A 12,117-nucleotide genomic window follows, 5' to 3' on the forward strand; every position below is an offset into this window, starting at 1 on the left:
TCCTGTAGGTGTGTTCTATTAAGCCTCATTTCTAACTATCTGGGCTGTTGCTGTGATTCCCTACTCATCCATCTCAAGATTTGTGTAGGGATTTAATCTGAGCCATAACCCTATAGCAGTGCACACAGGTTAAAGCAGTGACGTTGCCAGGCCTGGTCCTTTACTTGTTTGTTTTCTGCACACGAGAACACCTCGTTCCTTTCCATTCACACTGGTTACCTGAGCTTTGAGACCAACCAGAACACAGTTGCCTGGAGCCTATGCTCATGCCAAGCACACTCCATTAATCCATGACCAGATGGGGTTTGCTAATGCTCATCAGTCATGTGGGTGTGTAGCCCACTGCCATGTTGCTAATTGGTGCCCATACTATGAAAAACAATTCCTATAATCACAGAAACATAAAATTAGAATCATAGAAACATACAAAAAGATATTTAAGATCACGAAGTCTAATCATTAACCTGACACTGCCAAGTCCACCACTAAACCACATCCTCAAGTACTACACCTACCCATCCTGTTAAATACCTTCAGAAATGGCGATTCCACCATTTTCCTGTTCCAATGCTTAACAACCTGTTCAGTGAAGAAACTTTTCTTAATATCCAGCATAAACCTCCCATGGTGCAACTTCAGGCTGTTTCTTCTTGTCCTATTGCTTTTTACCTGGGAGAAGTGACCAACCCTGAGCTGTCTACAACCTCCTTTCAGGTAATTGTAGAGAGGGGTAAAATCTTCTAGGGCTTCCCAGCCTGCCTGGCACTCTCCCTGTCTACCTCGGTCCCTCACTATTGCCGGAGGAGCACTGGGTTACAGCAGGTGGCATTTCAGGAGAGTCATTACCACTGCCTCACCTGACATGGGCATTACCACACATGCCAAGCACGAGCCAGAACCCTTTTTATTCCCTAAGAAGAAAAACAAATTTTTTTTTCTTTTCCCTCAGGGGGTAGACCTGCCTCACACACAACCTCTTCTCTTTCACAGATATACATTTGCTCTGATGTGGGCTGCTGACCACGTTGGGCCGGGCCGGGCCGGGCCGGGTCAGGCCCAGCGGGCACTCTGCCGCCATGGCGCCGCGGCCATCGCCCCTGGCCCCGCCCGGCGCCACCCTGCGGGCCGCGGCTCTGGGCGGCGGCTGGGGAGGAGGGAGAGGAGGGGCGGTGGCGGCCGGCGGCCGGAATCGTTTCCTGGGTAAGCGCAGCGGGCTGGGAAGCGTTTCCGGAAGGCTGGCCGCATCCCGCAGCGGCTTCGGGCGCCTCCGGGGCGGGCGGCGGAGCGGCGCGGCGGGCAGGTGCGTTCCGCGGCGGGAGGGCACGGCACGGCACGGCAGGGCAAGGCACGGCACGGCACGGTAGGGCACGGTGTCCCGTCCCGCGGCAGAGCCCCGGTGCGCGGCCGCCCGCGGTGCCGCCGCTCCGCCCGGCCCGCTGCCGGTGGGACCGGGCAGGAGGCCGGGGAAGGGTCCCGCCGCCTTTGCTCGGGGCCGTTGCGGCACATCTCGGTCTCGGGGGTGCGGGGCCGAGGCCGGCCTGCGGTCCGCTGCCTTCCCCCGGTGTGCAGGAGCGCTGCCGCCGCCGCTGCTGCTGCAGAGCGCTGGCCGAGCCTGCGGCGAGCGTGGGCTCTGCTCCCGCGGGCGGCGAATAGCAGCGGCAGCTGGTCTCGTTCTACTGCTGGTGGTGCGGTAAATGGTAAAAGTGCCTGTAGTAGGTTTGGTTTGTTTTGTATTGTTTTTGGGTTGGTTTTTTTTTTCTTTTTTTTTTTTTGTTTTAATTAGTAGAGTGAGCAGGTTGAGCTCTGTGATTAAATCGTACTCAAGGGTTACGCGCGGGGCTGCAAATGGGAAAAATCCGGTCCTCGGAACAAAACGTGGGACCCCATGAATCCGTCTTGGAAGTTGTCAGGAATTTGCTTGGGTCCCAAGGCAGCAACGGAGCTACTTTTCGTTGAGGCTAGAGAGGCAGATAAAATGGAAAGTGTAACGGTTTGTATTTGTACTTCATTGCTTTGCCTGCTTGTTTGCAATGCTTTGTAATTCTTGGCTGGGCTCCTGCTTGCCGGGGAGGGTAAGTGTACTTCTGGGCTTTAAACACAAAATAACAAAACCAAGGAAAAACCCAGCTCTGCAGTGGGGGTGCGTTGCTGGGCTTTGTGTGTTGTGGATGCTGTACGTGGTACATGGTACCTGCAGTCAGTTGTTTGGGGTAACAGTGTCTGCTGTGTCAGTGCTTCCCCAAGATCTGCTGGGGTGCCCCAGGAGCTGAGCTGCAGTTGTCGCTGAGCTGCTGCAGGTTTGCTGTGTCCTCTGGCTCGCAGGTGTGCTCCTGCAGTTTGTTCTAGATCCTACATGTCATGCTCTGGTATTTTCTGAACGCCTGAATGAGTTGTCTGTCTTGTGTTTAAAACTGTTTTCTGCTGGCATAATTGCATTTAGTTAAAATAAGAGTGCAGATGTCCTAGCACTTAAAGGAAGAGACATCCTCTTACGGTGACCTTGGGACAAAATCTTGGCTGATTAATTTCCTTGTCTGGAACAGTCATGCGGAGTGAGGATATTTTTATTCTTCCTTTACAGCAATGAGCGTGTGATGAAATACTTTTTGGCTTGTAGTTTTTGGGGTCTTTTGTCAGCTGAGGGAATCAAGGTCTGGAGAAGACTCTTTGGGATGAAGAGTAATTTTGTCCCATGTTATGAAGAAAACATAACTGTTGTAACAAGGAGGAAGATTCTTGGCTCTGAAGCAGTATGAGTGAATGTGCCTTTCCCAGCAAGAGTCATCTAAATAGTAGATTACAACTGTGGGAATCATTTGCTAGGAGAGGAAATGCATGACTTGGAAACTGGATTATTCTTTTTGTTTTCAGTTCTGCAGCTAAGCTGGAAACCAGTGACAAAATTGGTCATTTTTGGTATGGTGTTGGGTAGACTTTGCTGTGCCATTGTTCTGGAGGGATGGAGTTTTCCTTAGGAAATGCCTGAGGAGCCTAGAAAGGGCTGCTACAGGATTTGAGCTGAAGAGAGTGGTGACTTCCGGAGCTTAAGGGGGAATTTGAGTACTTGAGATTGCCTGCTCTAAGGATTTTTTAGCAGAGGTTGTGAAAAACTGAAGTGAATCCTGGTAGTTGATGGTAATGGTGAGCAACTGACTGATTACATCTCTGTCAGATAGCAAGCTTTGACACAGGATGTGTAGTCAGACTTGAACAAATCATCCACACTGAAAACAAACTGTCCTGTACATCCCTTTCTAGTGGGACACAAAGTCCTGCCTTTGTACCCTGCTGTGAGCAAGGAGCTCCATTACAGGGAGGGGAGCAGTAGAGCCAGGGATGTGCTGGCTGATCCCTGACCAAGCTGCTGCTGTGGAGAAAGTGAGGGTGATGGTGGAGGATGTCAGGCCAGGACACATCAGGAGCAGTGGTGGAAGGGGTGTGAGCTCCTGGGGAGTGCCGGCCACGGGCATTTCTCTCACCTGTGCTGCAGGTGGCACAGTGCAGACTGAGGCTGGAGGACAGCAGTGTCAATTATTCCAGAGAAGACACAGAAAGCCTGGCTTGTTTAGCCTAGCAAATAAGGCTGAGATGGAATATGATTGCAATCTGTAAGTACAGCTGGGATATAAATACTAAAAAGAAAGAAAGGAGCTATTTAAGCTAAAGAACAATGTTGGCATGAGAGGAAATGGATATAAACTGGCAGGAATAAACTTAAGCTGAAATTTCCACAGTTTCTTCCTAAATGGACTCAGGTTCCAGAACAACCTTAAAATGGGATAAATGGAGTAAACCCCTCAACTGGCTCTTGAGGATATGTTGAGGAAGCCTGTATTGTATGCTTGTCTGTGGCAGTAGGAGAGAAGGCTTGGTAACTCAGGAAAAGCTTTTATGTATGTCTGAGTTAGCTTGATATAGATTTTATGTGTTAGTGTTTCTTATTTTTAAATTCTGATTCTACAAAACTGGTATAAAATGCCTGCTTTACAGCTTGTATTGCTACATGGCTGCAAATTGCTTAGTGGCTGCTTTCTGAAATGTTTTGCATGTTAGGCTTTTTTTCCCCTCTAAAATAATGTATTGTCTAACAACTGCATCTAATTGTGTGGAAAATCCTTTTCCTTAAAGTACCAGCTGTGCATAAGGAAACTATGTGTTTGTATATATGAGCTGCTTGAGCTTATTAACTTTCAGGTTAAAAAATGAGCTGCAGCAATTCTGCCCCCCCCTCATATGTAAGTAATTCATAAATCCTCTCAAAAAGGGGTTCTTGCGGGGGCTGTGCAGTAGACCCAGATAATGTGAACTGAGACCAGTTCTCCAAGGTATGCTGTGACTGGAAGACCATAATTAAATGAAGTTAAAACAAATTTGAAAACAAGTCTAGTGGAGCTAGTTGTGCATGGATTTGTCTCGTTTGTTGTCCTGCAGAATTTCTGAGTTATTGGCATGGTGGTTGCAGTAGTTGAACTTGTATGAGGTCTGTAGTTGGTTTGAAAAATATTGTGTGTCCAACAAGGACTCCAAGGAATGCAGGCAGCTGCAGATGCTGTGTAATGGTTACTGTGAATGTCAGCAGAGCCTGACTGCTTCTCATGCTGATCAGTATCCCAGCACCTCTGTGCCTGTTTCCTTGTCTTATTATGCTTTGGACAGAGCACTGATCTGTGCTGTCCCCAGAGATTTAAGGAGCAGAGGGTGTTTTTGGAATGCTCTGTGTGGTGTCCTGCTTTAATTGCCTAATTTTTTTTACCCTTCAGCCTGCTTCCCTTGTAATCTGTTGTCTTCTGCAACCTTTTTTCTTTCTTCCCTTTTCCTTTTTTTTTTTTGGGTCACCATGAGATGTCAAAGGAAAAATAAGAACAAGATGCACTCCTCTATAGATACTCTCTGAAGCTCTGGCTGTTCTCAGCTTGTTGTTACCAGAGTTGGGTGCATGCTTTCCCTTCAAAACATTTGGTGGTTTTTGGTTCCAAATGCCTGTCTGGTCTGTCTGCAGCCTCCTGGGACCTAGTTGCAGCCTCTATGGCCTTCAGCCAGGAGTGCTGCTTGTCTGTAGGCCTGCTGCTGGCTGGGAAAAGAATTCCTGATTTCTGCTTGGCTTCCCCTGGATCCCTGCTGAGATTATTGTCTCTTTTACCCCTTTCCATTCACCTACAAGGGGTGTTACAGGTAGGAGGCTGTAGAGCTCTGGCAGGAGAATTTGAGGGAAGTGTTAGGGTGTGGAGGGTGCCCTGGGATTGCTGATCCCCACTGGTTTATCTGTGCCTCATCTGGGAGGTCCTGGTTGCTGAAGTTTGTTGCCAAGGGTGTAAGAGCAGACCCTGCAGCAAGGCTGTGGGAAGTGAATGTAGGAGTCTGCCCTGACAAAGACAGCAGACACTTGGCCTCCATCACCCTCAGGATAGTGAGTTAACCTTGTTAAAAGAAAGTGGATTTCTATATGCCTTAAAAAGATAATACTCGATTTAGCTGGAGATCTAAGGTCAGCCTCAAAGTTCTGTCTCTCAATGTTAAAATCATTTTCTTTCTTTAACTGCAACATGCTGAGCTTCAGTCTCCCCTGAAAATGTGATATTTGTTTGGGTAAGTGTTTAGATCATGACTTTTACTGCTGAACAAACCCTGCATCTGAGTGTAACACTGATTAGTGCATTTTTAAAGTGGTCTGCATACCAATTAGGACGATTAACTAGATGCAAATATGTGCCTTTATCAGTAGCCTTTGCTGCATTTGATACTGAGCACTGATCTCAGATGAATGAAGTCAGGCACGGTTCAGTCTAGGAATTCATGAATGTAAACTACTAGCTTGAGTAGTAATGCATTGAAAGTAATATGTGACAGAGAGAGGTTTCCTAGAAAATAAAACATGCAAATTTTTCTTCTGATCCTAGTCCCAGATAGCCAGTGTCTGTAATTCTGGTTTATTTTAACTTATGAATAGTGCTATGGCTGTAAAGTACTTTAAGCAAACTCCTGGCAGACTTATATTTGACAGTTTAATCTGTCTGACTTCACAATTTAAAACCCCTTCTAAAATCTCAATGGTGTCCTCCTGTAGCTATGCCAAAATGGAGTTATAACTCCGTGATTTATTACTGTTTGGCTGTTCTTATTTTCTGGAGAAGACTTAAGGGGAATCTTTTTTTCCTTTGTCTTCCTTGCTGGATTACATTGCAATCCAGATAATATACCCTGTCAGACAAAGTATCAGTTCTGTCTGCCTTTGGGAAAACCCTCCTGGAAGCACTAGTCATGCTTCACTATGATATGCTTTTAAACAAGTTTGCAGTGTGTTTAGTTGTTTTGTTGGAGGTTTCTTTTTCTTTGCCTTTAGTGCAAGTGCAGTTTAATTTTCAAAGACACCAAAAGGAAAATTTCTAAAGTACTTCTGCAGATTTCAAGTGTAGATGATGTGTTTAAAAATACCATTTGGATTTGATGTTGGTGTTAAAATATGTTTAACGCAGTATTCTCTTAGTCACAACTGATTTTTTCCTTATGTCCATTAATTGGTTATGGAGGGAGGTTTCCCAATGTAATTACTGTGTGTGAAGGACAGATTCCAGAGAGAAGGAAACTGACAGGCCTTAATGTTCCTTACCTTTACGAATTAACTTGTTTTAACAGAAGAAGCTACCACAAGCTTTATATGTTTTGTTGTTGTTGTCTGTTGTAGAAACGTATCTTTGCAGTGTTCTCAGGATAGTTATCAAATGGCAGTCATTAGTGTGACTAATATTGCCACAAGTTAGTTAAGATTTTCTTGGAAACCTTGTAAGTATAATTTCTCAGATGAATTGAAGGGAGATGCTGCAGGGTTCCTACAAGCCAGCTGCAGAATTCAGCAAATGAGGAGTTTGACATTAAACTATTTTGTGTATCTAATATAGAATTTCATTTACCCAAACTGCTGCTTCCACTTCATAAGGAAGTGTAAGCAGTAGTTTGGGTAAATATGGCAACTAATTCATTGCTCTTGTGTTTGCACTTGCCTTGTTAATTCTATTTGCAAAGAGGTTTATTGTTAGGAGGAGATATTTCTTAGCAAGGTGTTGAATTGTGTAGCTATGGAGAAAGCTGTACAGAGAACCACCATGAAATATGAAAGGGAACTGCAAGGAAGAGAAATAAGGAGGAGGAATTCTCTCCCATGGAGAACTTGGCACTTGACAGATCAAATTGGGATTTAAAAGCGACAATGGAAAGAAAGTTTAATTACATTGTGTAAATGAGGTGAAGATACATAGGAATCTGTATAAAATAAATCTATGAGCTTACAGCAAGATTCATTTGGAAGTAAATACAGTAGGCAGCCTGGGTGTTTGGGATGCACATGGCATTAAGAAAACCTTCAGCACTATGTGATGATCTTGTCTCCTTGGCACCCTGCATGCCTCCTGTGTGAGCAGGAGAGGCAGATCTCCATGGTATTTTGTTGATGGGGTTTTTTTGGGTTTTTTTTCCTGATACCCATGTGGGTATAAAACCTTTGGGGAATGTGAGATCTCACCAGGTCAGGCACTCTGGTGGAGTGGCAGGTTGAGAAATAACTCATATTTTTCTAGTCCTGTGGGAGTTGGCTTGCCTTTTTCTTCTTCTTTTTTTGTCTTCTCTTCTTCTCTTTCCTTCCCTCTCTCTTTTCCCCACCATAATTCAAGAAAACAATGAAACAGCACAGGAAGCATCACTGAAGGGAATGGTTTAACACAACTGTATATGAAAAGATACATGTGCTCAGACAAACAGGATTTTAAAATTTTTTTTGAGAAGTTTGTTATTAATTCTCTTTAAAAGTTCTCCAATTTAGGAAAAATGTTTGATGCTAGTGTATTTGAAAAGAGAAATATTAGAAAAAAAACCATATTTTAATTATTTGAAGTTTGTTTCTTGGAAACATTTGAGATTGGACTTATTGTTAGATAACTTTGTAAGTTGTTAAGAGGACTAACAAAGGATATTGAAGTATCACAAAATAATATTGGCTTTAAGCATGTGTTATTATTTAAGCATGTGCAAGAGCTGCTAGCAAACAATGCTCAATTATGTATATGTTTTAACCTTATTTTTATAATCTTTGCATGCTGTTATGTCAGTGCTGACAGGTGTAAACTTTTTCAGTGAAATATCCTGTATATTTCCTTTTGCAAGTACAGATTTAAACATGGGTAAAAATTCTGTATCTGCCAAAATACAGCAAGCTTTCTGGTAGAGGCATATCAGCATTGAGGGACCAGTAATTCTTTTCTGAAAACCAATATAGATATGTCCTAATGTGATAAAAATGGTGCTGTTTGTCAGGGAAATGGCTTAAGTGTTCCCTGGGAAGTTTGTCTTTGCAGCCTAACCGCATGTCAGTGTTGTGATGCCCTTGCACTGAAGTGTAACTCTTGATGGCAGATCACAGAAAATTCAGGAATTCTCAGTGAGGAGTCTGTGTGGGGAAGGGAATCAAGAGGGGCAATTGGGACACTCTGAGGGATGTCAATGAGGCTTGATGCCAGAAAAATCCTGAAGTCAGGGGATCCTCAGAGCATGGTTAAAGGTTTGTTCCTCAGGCAGGAGTCAATTTCTGTTGTTTTCTATCTTGCTTTGGGCTAAAACTCAGCCAGCAGTAGGGGGATACAATATAAGAAAATAAAGGTAGTATAGAAAGTAATCTTACCCCTTAAAGAGTTGCAGCGGAGCCAGTAATTAGAGACTGGGAGCAGGCCTGACTTTAACAGGCCAGAGCTGTGGCCAATAAGAAGAGTGTTATAAAAGAGTGGATTGGTGGGAACTGGAGTCAGTTGGCTGCTGTGAGAAGAAGGAAGAGTCAGTGCCTGGAGGAGCACTACGAGAAACATCAAGGAGATATGAAGCTCTAGCAGTATGGAACCTTTGTAATGTAATGACAGCATGTTGGTTCTGAAATTCAGTCTCCATGCTGTGCTTTTGGCCAGCTGGTGTGTAGGAACACATACAATGATATGATAGGATTTTGCTTGTTTTTAGGCAGAAAACAGGGGGATCCCTCAGTGCTTCCCTGGTCCAACCAGCAAGTCAGGGGGTGATGTTTGTTCTCCCCCCTTTCCAGTGTGTGTGCACGCATTACAGGGAAGGGAACAGCTGGCAGGCAGGGTATGGCAAGGTGCGTCCCTAAATTTGCTGTTTTCCTGGTAGCAGAGGCTCTGGTGACCCTTGTAGGCTCAGAGATGTGGCAGCTGAGAGCTGTCACTGTGCTTGCCTTGCAGCAACCCCGAGGCTGCACTGGGCAGTGCACCCTGCCCGTGTGGAGAGGCCCAGGAGCTGGTGGCTGGCTGCCTGCCATCCTGCAGCACACAGCCTGCCTCTGCTGCTGCCAAACCAGCAGGTAGGAGTGCTGGCTGGGCGGAAAGCATTCTGTGGGATTTATCCAAAATAAATATCTAATTTTGCATGGGTGAGTCTGAAATTCTTCAGCTGTACCTCCTGCTAGAGCAGAGGAGAAACCCTCCTTTTGTCTCAAAGCCTTTCTAAGCTTCTGTGCCTATGCAAGGTAAAGCTGTTATTTTCCTAAATTTAAAGTTGGGGTCCTCCTTCCTTGAGTTGAGATGGATGTCTAGATCTATACTGCTTTGAAAAAACCTGTTTGAAGGCACGTAACCCAAGCTTCTGTGAACCTCCCCCAAAAGGCTCACAATTGAGGCATTTAGCTGAATTTTTGCTTCTGCTCTGTGCTTCTGCATATCCTTGAAGTGTAAATATAGAGCTGGAAAAAATAGCACTTGATCTGGTATCCCAGCTTGCACTAGGAATTAAATTAGGAAATATGAGCTTCTGCTATAAATCAGAAATTTGATTTTCTTAATATTTGGCCTGATAAATCCTATTACTCCTCAAAAGCTGTTAAGGTTCATGTCTGTAAGTCCTAAGGTTGATTTAAATCTGTGGGTTAAATAACACATATGCAAAGGTTTAAAATAAGGCTGTCAGCCCACACAGCATGCTGGTTGTAAAACCAAGACTGGACAGTGTGGGGCTGATTCAGGATGTGCTGATCCGACTTCCAACCTAGCTGGTGTTGAGCTTTAGCTTCTGCTGCCTATACTGCCTTTGCTGCAGTACAGGGATGGAAAATTCACAGGCTGCTGATGTTTACTCTGAGAGAACTAATGACACTAGAACAGAGGGTGGGTACTTTTGGCACAGTGTCACCAGGCTGTCCTAGAGAGCTCTTCCATGGCACGCAGTGTGAGCGTGTCCAGAGTTCTCCTGGAGCACTCTCCCTTGGCACACAGTGTGAGCCTGTCCTGAGTTGTCCCTGCTGCTGAGTGCAAATACTTGATAACTTCCTCAGGCAGACGGTGTTCAAGCAGGGAGCTGGGCTTTCCCCATTCTGGGCTTGTTGTTTGAGCTGAGGTTGCAAGCAAATATTTTAAGCATGGGTAGATGCAGTGTGCTGTTATGGCAGGATTTGTATCCTCCTTGCACAAGGTGAGCTTGAAAGGAGGTGTTGAAATTCTAGATCCTTGATGGTAGAGGATGAAACTGAATTTGAATAGATTTTAAACTGACAGAGGAGATGCTCTAAGGGGCATGACATGCATACCCTGCAATTCTAAAAAGGAGGTACTGGTGCTCTCAAAGGCTGCCTCAGGAAAGGCCCCTGCCAGAGGACTCGGTGGAGGCAGGAGCTAGTACATAAAGAGGAATCTTAATTACACAGAGGAGCTAGATGATCAGATTTGCTGCAAAATGCAACAGTAAAATAAGCCTAAGTCACTTGTACAGAGTTAGACACCAACCTGGGTATAAAACTTTTCTGTGGAGCAGTGGGGAGGCATAGTCTGTGCAAAGTACAAATAAATGCATTTAAAAATGTTTTCTAAGTTTCTTTCTTTCCTCTCCTTGTCTGTTTCAAGAACAGGCCAGGGTTTATCCTGTAAGATTCTAAGTAACCAAATTTGCAAATAATTGTGTTTTGTTTTGCAGAAACTGACATTTACATATGGGAGTTTCACATACAAGCTATGTTCCTTTGCGTTTTCTTGGCTATTCCTAATGTAGTAGTGTCTGTGGCTTTTATTATGTCTAATTCAGAAGCATAAGCTACCTCAAATGCTTTCACAGCACAACAGAGAGTTTTAATAGGCCATGAGAGACCCTGTGCAAAGCTTGTCAAGTAGCCACAGCTGGTTGGTAAAAGCGGACGTTTAAAAACCAGTGTTTTCCAAAGGCTTGTAAGCTGAGTGTGACAGGCTCATTGATTAGCCATGTTTCTACCTCTCTCAGAAGCTGTGGGTGAAAGAACTTTGTCTTTGCAGCAGGGCAGTGCACACAGGAATGCTTGACTCTTGTGGAAGCTAATACTTTCTTACCTCAGATGGTATCTGCACAGCATACAGGAAATTGTAGTGAAATTATTGGTACTTTTCAAATGGGCATTTTCGAGGTTTTTTGCCATAACTAGAAAGCAACAGAATATCTTAAACTTGATAAAATGTTTCAGTTTGAAGCACTAGGCATTTGTGTGTGCAGACCACATCACAATTTAACAAGGTGCAGTAAATTGGTATTGCTGAGTGTTGGCTGAGGCAGAGCACACAGAGGCAAAGCACTGTAGTGAAATAACAGTATGGGTTGGATACACTGATGGGGAGCAAGTGTTTAAAAAAAAGACTGCTCTACTGGGAAGTCTAGCTCTAGTGCTGTTATCTTAAGGGTCACCAGGGATGGCTTCAGAAACTGAGCTCACTTTAGAACAGCACCCTGTTGTCAGAATCGAGATCATGAAATTCACTTCTTGCTTCCAAAGAGAAGTAGTGCTAGGAGGCTTTTACATGCTCATTTCCCTCGTTTATTCCATGCTTTTTCATGGTATAAAAATATCTGTGTTTAAAACAACCTTTTTCTTAAAACAATTCTCTTTGAAGAGAAAAGCAAAGTGCTTTTCAAATTAGGTGTTCTGAGCACAAAGTTAAGAAATAGCATGCCAATGGGAATTTTTAGATCTGCTGGTTTTCCTGTTGTCACATGGATTTCACCACATTAATACAACTTCTGATAATTGCACCCTTGACCCAGTTACTGTTTTTATGCTTTCCTTTCCACATCGAATCAGGCAAGCATAAACGTTTAATATACATTAGAAAT

At 44.2% G+C, this 12,117-nt stretch overlaps 1 protein-coding gene across 12 annotated transcripts in view; it reads left to right on the plus strand.

Moving 5' to 3' along the window:
- Positions 1–1,071: 1,071 nt before the first annotated feature.
- APBB2 (amyloid beta precursor protein binding family B member 2) overlaps positions 1,072–12,117 on the plus strand; it is a 163,653-nt gene continuing 152,607 nt past the window's right edge. For 7 of the 12 annotated variants that reach the window (XM_074541593.1, XM_014269503.3, XM_026795575.2 and 4 more), the window contains exon 1: positions 1,146–1,300. The gene's annotated coding sequence lies outside the window, so the exon portion shown is untranslated. Of the gene's footprint in view, positions 1,361–12,117 lie in introns of all 12 variants that reach the window. The other 5 variants (XM_074541594.1, XM_074541591.1, XM_074541588.1 and 2 more) reach the window with 4 other exon arrangements.

This window comes from Zonotrichia albicollis, chromosome 5, assembly GCF_047830755.1.
Source record: "Zonotrichia albicollis isolate bZonAlb1 chromosome 5, bZonAlb1.hap1, whole genome shotgun sequence".
Taxonomy (NCBI): domain Eukaryota; kingdom Metazoa; phylum Chordata; class Aves; order Passeriformes; family Passerellidae; genus Zonotrichia; species Zonotrichia albicollis.